Raw genomic sequence first — 18,261 nt, forward strand, 5'->3', positions numbered from 1 at the left:
TATGACAATGGATGCAAAAATATGCAAGGGAAGGTTTTCTAAGCTTCCTAAGGATGTGGCAACTATAATGCAAGGATTTTCTAGGATGTTGAGATGTATGATAGATGTAAAGGATGATGATGGGGAATCTTAATTCTAATGAAATAATATCTAGGGAATCTAAAGGATTAGTGATGTGATGTCAAAGTAAAAGAGATGACATCTTGTGTGTAAGATCAAGATATGATGATAATGTCAAATCTAGGATGGACTTATGACCTAGGTGATGATCAAATGTGGAGCCAAACCTTTTAGCTCAAGGTGATGAGGGAAATAAGTGAAAAAGATAGAGTACCCTAGACAATGCTTAGTCAAAATGGCCAATTATGATAGTATGATGGATGTATGATAAACAACTCTAACAAAGTGACATCAAATGCTTAAGGATGATGAGGATGATGGGGAATTCTAATATATGATAGGATTTGGATGGGAATGGGTTTTTAAAGAATGATGTAAGAATGATGGATCTAAAAAAATTCCTAAAGGGGATATTTATCTATATGATAACCCTAAGGGACAAATCTATGATGTGATAAGTGCAAAGTGTGTGTGGAAGAAGGACCTACTCAAATTGGGTGTAGCTAGTGTATTTGATGAGGCTTTGATTGAGTCCATGTCTAAAGTTCATGTCTTGAATTTATTTACCCCACTCAGATTATAGGAAAACCACAATACCTTCTTTCTCAATTCTATCTAGTTTAGCAAGTCTTGGATTGGGTTGTGTTTCTTGCATTTAGCTTGTATCTCTCTATATATTGTTGGTTTTTTAAGTTTTACCTTTTTCAACTTGGGTTTTGATTGGTTTGACATGAGGTTTCCACTAATTTTCCTTAGGTATATCTCAACTTTGGTTTGAGGTAGTGACTATGTTAAGTATGCCTTTTAATTACGTTGGAAAACATGAATCTTGGGATAAAAATTGAGTTTAAGTGGGGAAATTTTTTTATTATCAATGGACGCTATAATAGCTTAAATTATAAGTAAGAGATAAAATGGAGAAAACTACACTTAGGGTTGTTGTGAATGGACTTGCTAACAACCATTTTTGAAAAAAAAAGGATAAGACTTTTTTGATAGTAGATAGGATGTGTTGTGAGTAAACAATCTCTCAAAGGCCAAAGAAACTTTTGAGGGAGACAAACAAGTGATCTCTTTAGAAAAAGGATTTGATAGTAGCCAATGTATATGTTTTTACAAATGTTTTCCATGAGGTCATTTCAAAATGCAGATAATTCAAGCATATTTTATCCCTATCATCAATTTCATTTTAATGTATTACTCATTAGGCCTCCCAGGAGGAGCCCATCTTGATATTTTATTAATCTAGTGTGATATTTCCCTCTTAATCTAAGAGGTAAGTCAATACAAGAGTACATCAATAGAATTACATGTCAATTATCCTTCAAGGTATGACAATAGAAGTCACCCTTCTACAGGGAAACTAACTCTTGGGGATGAATTCCAAGTAGCCTTATGCGTCTACTAGGGAAAACACATATGTTAGGTAACTTTAGAGAAGCCTTATATTCTCTTGTACCATGAGTAACATGCCAAGGATAAAAGGGTAGCTACTAATTGGTTTGTAGTAAGATCCATGGATTTAGTTCAAACGGTTGTTATGCACCTCACTTACTTAAGAGTCTATTCTGACTATGTTAAAATCATGGGAAAATTTTCCCACCTCAGCTACCAACATAAACACATCACCCAAACTTGTCTAGATGGTGAAAAAGGTTTACCTTTCTTGTCATTTATATACCAACTAGAGGGGTTTACTAGTTTGAGCTTCTATCTAAAGGGGATACACTTCTTGAAGGATGATGAACTTGCTAGAAACACTCCTAGGTTATTGCAAATGATCTTTCTAATAACTTTCAATATATGTGTCATAATTTAATGGTTCTACTTTGCGAAAAATGAAAAATTGCTCAAAGATGTGTTGGAAAACTCACCTTATAATATGCAAGACACTTTGTTCATTCCAACCTTGAATACTTTAGATTTCTATCTATGATTGAAGACACTTGTGATTAGCATGTATTGTTCTTTCCAACTTGACAATGTATCACCAACATAAGAAAACAAGTCAACATAATAAATCACATGTGAAAGCTTTGAAAAGGATGGGTATAACAATCTTATTTAAAGCATTAAAGACTTTGTGATTTCTTTTTAATCCCCAAATTCACATGTGTGGATTTGCAATGTTCTTTGATCTATAATCATTCAAGATTTGATAATATTGTTTTAGACCAAAATTGAAATGTGATTCCATAACATTGTTCTTTGATCCTTATTGCATTTGAGAGTGTGTTTGATTTTTATCCATTCATTCCAATAGAAATATTGTATATCCCTTAAGCATTCAAGACAGAGTTTGCATTTGTTCAATTTTAGCTCCCAAATTGAAATGTGATGAATTTGATCATTTTTTTTACTCCATTGCATTCAAGATTTTTTTTGTTGGATTATAAAACCCAAATTGAAAGTGTGATTATATCAAGATGTGATTAAGCAAGCAAGTTAATTCCAAAGGAAATGACTTTCAATGACAACCTACAAGCAATAGTTAGCAAAATAACAACTTCCTAGGATTCTTCACCTACACAAAGATGAAATCTACACACTACAACATTTGGACCCAAATTGTGATGATAGGATGTCACAATTGAGATGTCTACACATCACCAAAGATAAAGAACCATGAATTGCCTCTTTCCATATGGACATCAGACTTCTGTTGTTACGAATTACAATGGCGAGGGTATCTATCCTAATAATGATGGATAAAACTATCATAACTTGGAAGAAGGAAGGGACAAGAGTTCATATTCATGACATCATAACTATGACAACATACCATCATAATTACGACATCATAATCTTTCACTTTGAAATCACAATTGTAATGTCAATACAAAATTTATGTTGTGCAATTGATGTCTATCCATTAGGACTAGCTGTCATAGGTTCAACATTGTTATGATAGTTGTGTTGTACAAGTGATGGCTAGCCATCAGAACAGATCGTTGCAATTGCAACAACTTGTCAATTTATTTTTATTATTTTCTTGTAACAACTAGGCTACTTCTATTGTCAGAGAGGATTTAAGCTCTGTCTCACATGAAGCTATATCTCAAAGTTCTCTTTCTAGAGGGGGCTAAATGGCATGGAAAAATGTGATATTGAAAGGAAACCTTCAATAAAAAGAAATGTGGTTACAGAACTAGGTCAATGTGGTTTAAGTGAACTAGTTACAATTAATAAGAAGTAATTTGGACAATAGTCTATTTTGGGAGCAGATTGTCCACATGAAGTTGTAGACTATCACAAATTCCCTAGACATAGACTCCAACTTGTTTGCAAAGCAAGTTCAAGAGAATACTAGATGTTTTCCTATTGAGGAGGAAAACCTAATTAAGGAGGAGAATATGTATTATCATACTAAAACGAATACAAATTGAAAATGATTTAGCTCATTGACTAAGAAAAACATTATGAGTACCATGAATATTCTGACAAACTCAATAGAACATAATTCACCCATAGGTACTCCTCCAACTGGAAGTTTCTTTAAAATGATCATCACCAACTCCATAGAAAAAAGACCAGATCTGTTAAAAAAGAAAGCTTTGGAAAGCCTCAAATTCAATTCTAAAATCTTGGAGGGCTAACTTCTATAAAGGAAAATCAATGTGATTTGCAGAATAAATATGATTCATCAGTCAGACAGAAGGATTCAAAAACACCCAATGTAAGAACTGATAGTAGCTTTGTAAGGCAGATTTCGCCAAGGATAAGTTAGAAACAAAGAAACATATTATTCAATGTGAAATAATTTATTCCATTAATTCAATAGAAATAAGTACCAAAATCACTTATGACAAGTAGATTCTTGTCAGATTCTGAGAAAATAGTTTGCGTTTTATCACGTGCATTCACTATTTTTAATGTATTGAACAAAACATCTTTTCCATTGTTTTTTGACTTATCTTAGTGTAATAGGGATTCCTTTGAAATAATTACATGCTCTTATTTGAAATCATTTTCTCATTTAGCTTTGAACTTCATGTGATATGGCTATCCTACAATAGTGACTTATCATCATTTTTAGTTTTGTTTACAATGCCACTTCTTGTAACTAGGACAATCATTGTTTTTATCATTATTTGGTTTTCCTTCTCCACTGTTGCTGACATTCTTCCATGACTTGTGATTGGGATAATAACATTATCACTATTTGGGGGGTTTTTGACCTTCTAAATATGATGCAAATATTTGATTTGCACCAGCAAGCTTCAATCTCGTCCTGCAAAAAAAATCTCTCCTACTGGCCTAAAAGGCCAATTTTTTCGTAGAATTTCGAAAATAAAATGAAAATCTGAAAAGAAAAAATGTAGAGACACAAAAAATTTAGATCTAAAAATTAATTGCACAAATCTAAAGATCATACCAATTCAACAAATTAGGTCTTCGAGTTCTGATTTGCAAAAAAAATTTGCCTCAAATTTGACTATGGCCTAAGGTAGGCAAATTTATAGCCAAAATTCACCAAATCGATCCTCTGGACACAATGGTAAGGTCCACTTTGGCTCTAGATGCTTCCAATAACTATAGATACTCCATATTTAAATCATGGTCCTCCAAGAGGTGAAGCAAACAAATGGTTTCCAATGGCTATGTGAAGAGAAGCTCCCTCAGCTCTAACACCATGTAAGAATTTTCCTTAGGGAAAAATCATCCAAGATCAAGAAGCTCAAGCACTAGCACAATATGGACCAATAAAGTATGATCAAAATAACAATATGAAAATGAATTGATGTACATACACACTAAAATTTCCTATATATAAAGGCCTCTAACTAAAATTGCCTGTATATAAAGGCCTCTAGACTGACTAGTAGTCAGTGAAATGATAAGACTCACAAGTAATCACATGTCCACCAAGAGTGGATTATCCTTCGTTGAGCATAGAAGTTAGTGCGATGATGAGAGGATAATCTTACATAGGTGTGTCACGTAGAAAGATGTTGTAGACACCATGTGCTTAATTAGAGTGTGAACAATTGTGTTGTCTACATGACAACTTAGATAAATATGCAAACTCTTGTGTTGTAGACACCATGTGCTAAATTAGAGTTCCTAACTCCTGTGTTGTCAACAAGACAACTCATATGAGTATGCATACTCCTAGGTGACTAAGCTAATAAACAATAATATAATGCATTAACCTAATTAAACTTACGTAAAGTGTAATAATAATTAATTATTTACAGTAACATATTTAATGAAGGAAAATAAAAATTCTAACTATTGCTTAATTAAATGAAACTAAGTACAAGAGAATTGCATTTCCTCAAGTGGTCATTACTTAAGGAGATGTAACCTAAGTACAAGTAACATTAACGCATCATCAAGTCATTCATTAAAATAGTACATAGTAGATAGTAGTAGAACATCTTAGCTAATCAAAAAACCAAGTAGAATTTAAGCATATCACATGTGCATTGGTTGATCCCCAAATTATAGCCAAAACTAGAATTTATACACAGTTCCAAAGAGTGGACCCAATTACATCTTAAATTCTAATGATCTTTGTTGGTTTCAAATGATGATCATATATGTGATATTTGTATGGTTATTTCTAATAGCTTTCTTAAATAATTTCTAAATGAGCAGTTTGTGCAACAATAATATTTGTTCAAAATCAAGTAATGTTGTGGTTTGAGTCATAAATTTAGGAGAAGTCCAAGTGTTGATGATAGAACCTTTAACATCACATAGAATCTTAATATGAATTATAGATTACAACTTCATTTAATCATCATGTCTATAACAATTTTTTAGTCCAATTTTTCTTTTTTACCATCAATTCTAGTTGTTTAAACTTGTCCAGTGAAATTATCAAATAAACACCTAGACATAAACACCCATCATTATCAAATAAGTTACATAATTTCACATGAATCATTTTTTTTTTCTTTTTTTCTTTTTTTGTCCTTCCCTATATCGTTGCAGAGGCATATCCATGTTACAATACAAGTACATTTGGGGGTCATTTTCAACCTTAATTTTTGATGGCAGGCCAATTTGGCTTGTCAAATTCATTTTTTTGAAAATTTAATCTCGATAGTGTCAAAATTTTGACAACAATTAAGTTTTAGTGTCAAAATTTCGATGAAAATTAAATTGGCATCAAAATTTTGATGCTATTGGGAATATAAAAAAAAAAGAAAAGAGAAGTGAAGCTTCATTTATTCACATGGCAAAGTATGGGTAAGAGGCTTCAGGCATGACCAATTAATATCTTTTCAATGCCATCAAGGTAAGGTTGATGATTTAATTTTCATTCTTTACATCCTCTTCTATTTGGAAATTGATTTCAAGGTAAGGGTTCATTCTTGTCCTCTTTTGTTTGCAACTTCCTCAATTTCAAGGTAAGGGTTCATGGTAATTTCCATTTTCATTGTAAGGGTCCAAGATAATTTTTGTTTGCAACTTTCTTAATTTTAGGGTAAGGGTTCAAGGTTATTTTCACTTTGGCCATTGATTATGGTGGTTCAGACATCATTCAAATTTCCCTCTAAAACATTATTCACACACCAAGCACAAAGCATAGAAAGAAGTTCAATCAACAAATTCATCTACAAATTAAGCCCAGGAAATGGGAAAACATTTTTGCAAAGGACGTAGAATACCTCATTTGAATTATATTCACATTCTTATCTTCTTTTTTTAGAGAAATAAAGCTGGTATGATAACCCCTTTAGAAGATATCACCTAATTTCTTGATTGGATTTTGTAAAGACCTAATCGTCTAAGATTTTTAAGTAAAGTGTTGGGACTCAAATTCGAAGCCCTAATTTTGAGTACCATTGAAAAAATCAAGCCCAATGAGTAGCTTTGATGCATATGTACCTTGATATCCATTTTAAGCCTAAGAGGTGTTTAATGTTTCTAACACCTTGCATTTTGAGTCATTCTGTGAAGTCTCATTTTGAGAAATTGTCAATTTTGCATTTTTTGCTTAAGTGTCACATAGTGATAGGAGGTTGTGTTTGCAATTGAATATCTCACACCCAGTAATGTTTCATCACTCACTGCTTTGGGAGTATTTAGTGTCCATACCTAAGAGCCTATGTTTTATATTTTGATTCATTTCAAATTTGTTTGACTAGGTTTTGAATCCCTCAAAGTTGGTCATTTATTGTTGTCATGCTAATGCAAAATGTTCTAAATTCTGGGAAGCCCTGTTTGACTTGTTATAACTTCAACCTAGTTGACCAAAATGCTAAAATTCCTTTTGCATTTCATTTTAGATTAAAATAATTTATATTTTTAAAATTTGAGCTTATGATGAATCCATTTGATCAATTTTCAAACGTGATTCAAAATACAGTTTCTGACTTTTTACTGGTATCAAGTGCAGATTTGTCGAAACCCCTGTTCATGATGTCATATCTCAAAATCCATGATAGATGAGATGAAATGGATTGTACCACTATGTTTTAATTTGAAAATACTTTAAGTTTTCCAATTTTCAAGTCTTGACGTATCCATTTGCACACTTTCCCAGCTCAATTCCATTTGCAAAAAATACCTTTCTACCATTATTTTCAAGATGCAAATTCTGAATATCCCACTTTGACCACTTGCCATTTGCATCCTGTTATTTTTCCTAAGCACTAATCCTAGATTCATATTCTCCCTATAACAATTAACCAACACCCCAATTTTTGTGCCCCCAAGTATCAGTTTGCCCAAATTTCAAAGCCAAATTCGAATGTGATTTACTATTTTGTGACATGTTTTCTTGCAGGTAGTTTTGATAGTCAATATCTTTTGACTGGTAATTCATCATGAGATGAGATTCTACAGGGTGTAAGTATGCAGAACAGAGAATCAGTTTGTATGATTCAAAACTTGGTCAGTTGTTTGTGTTAGTTTTTAAGGCCAATCAAAGGACCTCCTGACATGGAATTGACAGTTTGCAAATCAATGGTAAAATGAGTTTTAATTGATGGTTTGGTGGACAAATTTGATTCTAATCAGTATGATGGGCTCAATGGATCACTTTGGTAGTTCAGGTGTTTGAAAACATTTTTTTTTTTAGCTAGACCCACTTTTGGGCCTGACTAATTCTATCAGATCTGTAAGACATGATGAGATTTTTAATATGATTAAATGTGATTGGAATGAATTTTATTTGTTAAAATATTGTAATGCAAAGGAAATATAGGTGGTGATGGTATGATTGAGGCATGAGGATAAACCTATTCTGACCAAGTAATGAAGGCATTTTTTTTAGCATGTACATTACCTTCTCATTTGAAAGTGGGTGTGTGGGATTATGCGAATAATCAATATTAGAAGGATTTAAAAAGAGGATTTTCATTTGCCATCATTCTTACTAAATTGGATCACTATATATTATGAATATAGTGGATATTTTTTTTATGGAAGTGAAAAATTCCCAATTTAACACCTTCCTTTATGGCATGGTCTACTACCTCCACATGCATATTTGTAGAGCATAGCAAGAAATGTAAAGCAAAAGGTGAGGCCTCCATAGAATCTAGCACACAGGAAAAATGTGATCAAGAAATTGTCACTAAAGTCTCCTGTCACGTGAAGAGGTCTTGAGTTGAAGAATTATGAGGAAGGACATGTTAAAGTGAGACTCTCCTACATGCGTATACCCACGGCAGTGAAAGGGAGATGCCATGGGAAATGTGACAAAATTAATGAAAAATTTCACTGAAACAAGATATTTACAAAGACAGGGAAACTGATAGTTAGTATGAATAGAGATAGAAACCCACGGTGACAAAAAATAGCAACATTTTCAGATTGATGTATGCTTAAAGACAAAATAGTTGGTGTTTAGAAGCTACAACCATGTTTTGAAGGCCAAAGCCAACATTCAAGGAGTGATGCCTTATAGTAGGGGAGGTGTCAATTTTGTTTGTTGTATCCATAGTGTTGGAAAGGAAAACTCACGAAAAGCTAAGGATGTAGGAATGAGGCACAATAAGAATATTGCTAAGACAAGAGGTAATTGTTGAAAGCTGCGAGCCGATATTGAAAGAATTTTAACATTCACTGGAGGATCTTCAACTCTCCTTAATTTCTCAATGGGCTTCACAAGGTGGCAAGTATAAGAGTAGTAGGAAAAGGGCGTGTTAAGGGAGGGAGCACCATCTACAACTATGAAGGAAACATGAAGACGAATGTGGGAGCCACCAATCATTTTTATCGCTTCTTAGCTTGCTTTTTAAATAATGCCAGGACTAGTGTGTATATGAAATTCATAGTAGGGCAGTATAATCAAAATAGGATGGAATGAGATGTGGAAGCCACAGGCATGAAAGAAGAGAGGGGAAAATAATTAAAATGTTTTATCAAACATTGGGGATATGATAAGCTTTTAATAGTTTGAGTACCAAAAGGCACATATAACTAAGTGTCTTAAGGACACCACTTTTTGAAGGCAGTTGCTCCCACGTGCGACCCAGCCAGTTGACCACGAAACATATTTTGAACCAAAATATTCCTGCTAATGTTAGAGATCAAATGCTAAGATGATGAGACATGGCCTAATCCTATGGTGGGTGCTTGCTCACAATATGGAGATGCTTGAAAATTAAGTAAAGCCCAACCAATGATGACAAGGTATAGTGACATGTCGGGCGATGGAGCAATTGGGTAGCCAATGTGAGGCTGCCATGTGGCAGTGCTTGGCGAAGGAATAGAATGGTGCCATGTGGCATTTAGTGAGTCATGAAGTGGCAGGGGTTGGACCAATTAGGTGCTACCATGTGGTAGCCTAGTCAAAGGAAGGTTGACCCAAGAGGCAATATGAAGGTCAAAAATTGAAATATTTTAAAATGTGATTTTATCTATTTTTTCAAAAAAGGGTCATGTAGAGAATTTTTAAATGCAAAGAGGCATATTTCCTAAAGTGTGAACTTTAGATATTTTTAAATATTTGAAAATTTAAAAGTTGCAGACTAGAAGCCATTGCTAGGGGAATACTTTTCAAATTGAGATTCTAAGGGTTTCCTGTAGGCAAATATAGGCATATTATATATCACCAAAACTGGGAGAAGATGAGCTTTCCGATTATGGGGTTTGTTTTCACACAGGCATTCATTGGTTCAAAATATAAACAAAAATGTAAAATTTGGGCCTTCTCAGTGAAATTGATGAAAACTAAAAACATAGTTATAGGCTTAGTAAAACCTAGTAAAAATGCACTTAGAGTTGAATTTGGTTACCTTCAATTAGTTTAAACTCATATTTTTACCAATATTTCATGAGACTTTCAGATTTTTGGCAAACAGAATGGTTTTCATCATTGAACAAGAGATATTTCAAGTCAGTTGCAAGAAAGTGATGAAAACTAAATCAAATCATATGGGTAGAAAGATAAAAGAGGCTTTGCAACAAAAGGATGGAATTTCAAGTGGACACGTGTCACCTTCAGATCAGATCTAGGAATCACTCCTTGTCTATATCTTCTTCTTTCTCATCCATTGTAGGGATTGGTTCCAATTTTTCACTATGAGACCATTGTTGGTTGGAAATTTTTAGTCTTTCTATGAGACCATTTCGTTGGATCTAGAACTGGGATTCCACTTTCATTCTTCAGCATGCTTTCTCTTGTATGATCGCAGTAGAAAAGATAATATAGCAAGTTTAGATCTATTAGGTGTTTTTCTATTTTGATTTCATGCATTTGAATGTATTGTTTCAAAGAAATGAATACAAATGAGCAAGAATTTCCTTAGTTTCATTCTGATTCTCGTCTCCTATCTCAATAATCTATAGTCTTATGTAGTTTAGGAACAAATAACTGAGACCCATTTGCATCCCTTTAAGGTTGTATATCATATGTGTTTTTTTGTTGGAATAAAGGGCCAAGTAAATGCTTGATTTATTTGATAGGATTGCAGGCTATTTTGAGAAGGATATTTCAGAAGAATGAGGTCTTTATGAACATCGATGTGTGATTCACAAAGTGATAGGATAGATCTGATGTCTAGGTGTATGAAATATGTCGTAGTATCCATATGTATGCTTTTGATTCATGGAATTGCCCAATAGATAAGGCACTGATCAACTACAGGATCATTTGATCTTACTATTGCATATTTGGGGTTTTTACTAATATTCAACATCATTAGTCAAACATCTTTCCCTTTCATGTTTAAGATCCCTCACTTAGCTTGTGAATTTCATAGAATTGCAATTTTCTACTGCACATCTTTGTGATTGCATAAGTATAGGAGAAATAAGGGTTAAATCTAATGATAATAGATTTAGGAATATGTTTTGCACTAGTACCATATAAGTGAATCTGAGGTCCACCTGCATAGGTTTTGTAGAGCCTGAAGTAGAAGAAGGGTCTAGAATCATAGTTGGCTTGATATCTAAAAGGACATGTTAAGGATGGGAGTTAGCTATCCCTAGTTCTCATCGGGGTAATTTGAAGCCTATAGCATTTCAAAAAACCAACACAATAGTACATTTGAGGTCTTTTTTTGACCATTATTGGTTGAAATTTCAACCCAAATTTTGACCAAATCTCGACCATGTTCGACCAACCCATTGGTCGATAATTTTTTGGTCAAAATTTCAACCAACCTATTGGTTGGTCAAAATTTCAACCAATACATTGGTCGAAGCCTTTGAAACATGGTGGCACAAGTTCTGCCAAGCAATGGTCAAAAATTTCCAAGTATTGGTCAAAAATAGCCAATCATTGGTCGAAATGTCAACCAATGCTTGGTAGAAAATTTCCAAGCATTGGTCAAAATTTTGACCAATGATTGGTCAAAAAAAGCCAAGCATTGGTCAAAATATTGACCAATGCTTGGTAGAAAATTGCCAGGCATTGGTCAAAATTTCAACCAATGATTGGTCAAAAATAGCCAAGCATTGGTCTAAATTTTGACCAATGCTCAGTAGAAAATTTCCCAGCATTGGTCAAAATTGTGACCAATTCTTGGTCAAAATTTTTTTTAGGCCTACACTTGTTGAGGTCCACTTCAAAAATGGCCCTTCTTGTGAAATTGTTGTCGAAAACCTCAATATGGGTGATGCAAAACTGCCTCCTAGATTCATGTTCCATCCTACTGATGAAGAGCTCATAACACATTATCTCATTAGAAAGGTTTTAGACAACAATTTCACAAGAAGGGCCCTTGCTAAAGTGGACCTCAACAAGTGTGAGCCTCCTTTTTAAGTTTCAAACCACTTTTTAAGTGACCAACCTGTTTCAAGTCACCCACAAAAACATTAGCAAAAGAAACATGCATTTTAGGACCAAAAAATCATGTTTAAAAAAATAATTAGACATAATATCAAACAAATTGTTCCATACCCATCGTGTTTCAAACTCGCTAAATAACTAGTATCATTTGGATAGTGATACTGAACATGTAAAAATCATAATAATAAGTGATTTGATAAGTGAGTCATTCTGCCATACTTAGACATGAGTGAATTGAACACAATGTGTAGAAACAAATACAAGACAGTATAGAATAGTTGGTGATAGAAACTCATACAATCTCAACCCTGTGTTTATCAACATGTGTAGTGAACACTAGCATGCTACTAAGAATTACAGATGTTAGAGGAGCAGCTGTTGATATCCAGAAGAACTTAGGATTTTTCTTACTCTGTTAGATCAACCCACAAGAATGAAAAAATAGTTCAACAACATATCAAACATCAGTCATTCCATGTTGTTTCTTCTTATCGTTATGAAGGCTAAGTATTATATGGATAGGAAAATGAAAGAGAATCACGAAGTTATGTTATAATACTGACAATTTGACAAGTGATGAGTAGAAAAGAGAGAAAGCATATTCCAAGCACTATGGTCTCCCACCTCCACTGCACATCGATACAATTACAAGAATACAATAACAATAAGTTGGCACTATACTTTATTCAAGAACGAATTCTTTACTCCAGATGTAGTCAAATCACGAGGTTGCTGATTCATTGCATATAAACATACCTTGTGAGTTTTTTCCCATACTAATCTCATGGAAAACACTATGTCTGTCTCTGTAGTAAAATGTTGAAGACCAAGAATGCCTTTTAGTTGTTGGAGAGAAACAAAAGTGGCTGCTCCAGCCATGAAACCCACGATAGTTGCATGCAATAGAAAGTCTATAATGAATCCCAACCTGTATTAGAATCATAAATGATGTGACACATACTATTAGTGACCAAAATCTAGCTGTTTGGCTCCACTAAAAATGATTCTAGTGTTGTCCATGAACTTTAAATAGTTATATAAATCAGTATGATTTTCTCATGCCATCCCAAATAAGTAGAATTACAGAACTAAAAATAGAAATATGGGACTTGTTAAAACCATTGAATTACACGAGTTTTTAGTGCAAGCCTCCCACTCAATTATGTACAGTCACATGTATCTTCTCTATAAAAGAAGAATCCTATGAAGGACAGACATTGGGAGGCTTGCATAGTGACATTATTGCATTATTAGACATGTAAATCATCAACCTGAAAATGCCCATGCTTGCTTGAAAAATCCCAACAAAGAATGTTGCAGTTAGGGCCAAGTGCAAAGCCAATTGAGGATTTTGTGTTGGGGAGACCTCCTTGGCAATCAATGATCCTATAAGAAGTGACACAATCACCAATGATCTATAAGATGGTTTATAGCCTCTTCTAAATCACCTAAGAAACTCTGAGATTAGAAAAAATGCAAAAGGTAATCTATGTGATACCCTTCCAGAAATAATATATGACAGCCACTCTACGAATTCTATTAGTAAAGAGTTATACCATTTGACATTGTCTCCATTGCTTTGCCCTTGGCTGCTTGGGTAGAATCTCATTGCTCTTCAATTACTTCAATAGAGGGATTTCCCATCTGTCAGTAACTACATATGTTAATTAAGGAGTTGATGTTAACATCATCAATCATGTAGAAGCTCCAAAAGCAACACTAACTTAGACTCAGAATGTACTATGACATACATATTTTAGTTTTCAATAGAAAATATTATCAATCGAAGCCTTACTTTCTATGGGGGGTCATTGTCTGGTTCAACAACTCCTTCATTGTCATGTTCAATGTCTTATTCAACAATCTCATCATCACTAACATTTTCTTCTAGCACTTTTGGTGTAGCGCTTGAAGTACCAAATTGTTCATCTAGATCTATATCATCATCACTTTCATCCTCGAAAGTACTTTTTTGGAGCACATTTTATAGAAATTCAGTTTAGAAAACTACAAATATTTTGGATTCTCATGAACGTTATAATTCAGATCAGTATAAAACTCCATAGAAATTGATAAAATTGATTCAACACATGCTTGCTTTGTTACAATTCCTACCTAAAACTCCTTGGAATTACACTATTGAGTTCTCAGGTGAGAATAAATTTAAATATGGGAACCAATTTTTATTTAGAAAACCAACTAATACAGTGCAAAATGTACACAAAAGAAAACTTCAAAAGTACAAATACCAACAAAGATGTTTGGGACTCAACTTTGGATTACAAACGTATGATATTAAGATATTTTATAAACTATAATTCTAATATAAACCTGCCTGCTAAATCATAATATGCTTGTTTGCCTCAAAAACACACAACTAAATCCTAATAGTAAGATCACAATTTGACTTCTTGTGTAAAATATCTCCTACTTATCAAGCTTCAAATATCTTAATCTTTTTTTTGCTTTACTTCTTCTAGTAATGCTTGAGAATTCAATGGGCCTTAAATGTTTCAATTTGAAACAAGCACAAATTTCCCAATATGTAAGTATCCAAGTCATTTACTATAGTCTACACTAATGCAATGTCTTTGTTCCTCATATATTTTGCCTAAGAAATTAATTAAACTAACTAATTAAATATCAAATTGTCTTGATATTACTACTATTCATTCATTCCATTACTAAGTTTCTTTCATTCCATCCATCCCATATGATGATTATCAGGAGAATTTTCCAATAGAATTTAAAGGTTTTCTTTCAATTTTCAATATCTATCCTTCTATAAGGGACTTAGTAAATTTGGACAAGGTCCTTTCTAGGTTCAAGTATTTTCACAAAGAGGAACATGAGAAAAATTTGGTCATTGAGGGGGGGTTCCAGATACTTCTATGCTATGAAAATAATATTAACTATTTAAGTTATTACAAGCTCAACATAGTAACCACAAGTGCACTTAGCTAGTTTGCTAAAGTCTTGATTCCCAAGTAATGGGTTGCATTAAATGCAAGCATGCCACAATTGATCTTAATATTAGCATTAGTAATGATTTGTTGTATTGAAATCATAGATTGGTGAAGCCAATGGCAAGAGTTGTTTATTAACAAATATTTAACTGAAATAATGTATCACTGAAACCCATGGTAAAAGCATTCAAGTTACTAGATGAAACTTATTCTGTGAGCCCGTATATTTGAGTTGCAGAGTTTTGCCACACAATCTTTCTCCATCATCATATATTGACCATATAAACTTCATGTAAAATTTATACAACTATGGTACTCGGTAAATAACATTCATTCATTTGCATTTTGTTCATCTTTAGCTTCATTGACATTGACTATGAAAGTGTACTCTTGATCACACCCAAGCTATCAATCACACATGAAATATAGTGTATATGTCTTCTCTCCAAGCTCTAAAGGTGCAATAAACCCAAGCTTGACTTTAGTCTTCCTTTGGAGCAATACCCTCTTAATGGCCAGTAGCTGATTGCTTTTTAAACTATCACTGTAAACTATGTCATATGCCAAATCAATGTTTGGGAAGTGATTACAAAAATGAGCAATGTCTAATAGCTGTGAATCTGTCATTTGTAACAATTCACGCCTTTCATCATCCTCCATCTCAACTAAATCAAAATTAGTTTCAATGTTTTTCCCTGAATTTTCATGGCACTTCTTAGCAAGTTCCTTGGTGAAATGTGGAAGCTGTAATAGGACAAAATCACGGTCCCAAAGACCTTGTGTAACCATTTGGCTCAATTCCATTGCTGCAAGAGCTGGATTGAACTAACCATTACCAAAAATAACACCCACCATAGCTTGAAGAAGCTAGTTAACAAAAAGAAGCTCACTAATCTAGTGTTAGGTTGCCAGCTATGACATGCCTTGAAAAGTGAGCTTACAACAATGCATTTTCCTTTACATGTGGATCGGTATATTTTGGTTTGTCAATAGCAAACTTTTGATGATTTATCAATTTTCTTATTGTTTGTTCTTCACCTAGCCATATGGGAAGTTGTGAATACTCTGAGGCAAAAGCAAGAATTTCAATAAGCTCTTTTAGCTTTGTCTTTGCAGACAAGGATGAGCTGAAGAGTTCAATGGTGGTATAGCTAATATAGTAGTAAGATCCTATCATCCCTAGGTTCAAAGGAGAAAGATACATATCATCTTCTATGCCAACACATTTTCTTGATTCCAAATCACTTAGCATACTCTCTATAAGATCAAAAAGGTGGTCTGACAAATGTCTATGGCTGACACCTTGAAGATTATAGTAATTCGGATTCTATGTGAGTCTTCGATAGAAGAATGTCCAAGTAAGATAGTCTACAATATCCTGCTTACTTTCAATAGTACCCATGACAACTTCAGCATTGATATAATCATGGAGAAAGTGATCTAGATGACTCTCCATGGGAAATGGCTCATATAAGATTTTTTTATAATATTCTTTATGAGGTGCATGGCATAAAATTACACACTTTATAGTATTATCAAGCAGAGCTCTACTAGTACACCCCATCATTTGGAGAAGATCAATTATAGGATAGTCTGTGTGAGAATTTTCCTATCCATCATAATACTATATACCCATGAAAACAACCAAATGAGCTAACAAAGACAATCCCCAACTCATTGAACTACTTGCAATGCACACCTGAATTGCCCCTGCACTAAACAACTGGGCTACAAGTTGTTGTTCTACCAAAGTGAACATTATGATGAATTTTTTTTTATTGGGTTGACGATAGCATTAAACAATCATAATTCAAAGTAAATAAAAGAGAGAATCTAAAACTAGGAAAGAACTACAGATTTGAGTAAATTTTCCTTAGGCATTATGATTAATTTTTTTTTGTCAATAATAGAATTGAACAATCATAGCTCAAAGTAAATAAATGAGAGAATCTGAAACCATGAAACAATCCATATAGATTTGAGTAGATTTCTTTTGACCCCATCATAGTTAAGTTGTTCACCTCACATATAAGTTATTTACAATAATTAGAAAATCAACCTCTAGAGCTATGACCAATACCCTACGACCAAAATTTTGAAGGTACAATAATGTGCAATTAGACTTCTTGATGTATAAATTGGGTCTTTAAAAAATCAATTTCCTTTGGGGAAAGTACTTATTTGGTTTTGAATACTAATGTCATGGATTTCGTTTCAAATCATATAGTGTCTTTTCAAGTGACATACCATGTGTTCCTTTTCTTTTCTAACAAAATTGGGTTTTCAGATCTTCATTTAGGAATGTACTTCATATCTATTTGGTGGATATTCCAACTATGATTGGAAACAAGCACTGTCAACATTCTCATCATAATTATCTTTGCAACTAGAGCAAAGATTCCTAAATCTTCAATTTGTTTCTCTTTAGCTATTAATCTTGCTTTATGCTTGTCCATTAAAACATTATTTTAAAACTTGATCTTAATACTTTTTATAATCAATGGCTTTCTTTCCAATGTCTATCTCTCAATTGAACACATTTTTTCATTTTTCTTTCCTTCTTGCTTCATCATAAATACTTGGTTCACAAGCACTTATGATGTTCTTCTTGCTAAGATTATGAAGTGGACAATGACTTTCAATCTAGATAATCAATTTCTTCTCTTCCTTCTATAGATTCAATGGGACTTTCAGAGTTTGGCTCAACTTTTTTGGGTAAGTGTGATGATCTGTAGTGCACTATAAATTTTCTCTTCAATGAAAGGATTAGCACCTCTAATTTTCCAATGGCGATCAACTAGAACTAGCTAACAGTCTAACCTTAAAAATACATTTTATGCCAAATTCCAATCACAGTTAAAGATATTTAGCTATTGGAAAATGGCAAGATTATGTCTTATTTTAGATATGCAATAAAATGGGCAAGAAATGTGGAAGAACGTTAAGTTTTTATCCACCAAAACATGAGTAAAATTGTAT

The 18,261-nt window shown here is 33.4% G+C and overlaps 1 pseudogene; it reads right to left on the bottom strand.

The window, feature by feature from the left end:
• Positions 1-15,612: 15,612 nt before the first annotated feature.
• LOC149563209 (DExH-box ATP-dependent RNA helicase DExH12 pseudogene) lies at positions 15,613-17,041 on the bottom strand (annotated as a pseudogene).
• Between the last annotated feature and the right edge of the window lie 1,220 nt (positions 17,042-18,261).

Source organism: Cupressus sempervirens, chromosome 4 (genome assembly GCF_028749045.1).
Source record: "Cupressus sempervirens isolate cs-2001-9-10 chromosome 4, ASM2874904v1, whole genome shotgun sequence".
Taxonomy (NCBI): Eukaryota; Viridiplantae; Streptophyta; class Pinopsida; order Cupressales; family Cupressaceae; genus Cupressus; species Cupressus sempervirens.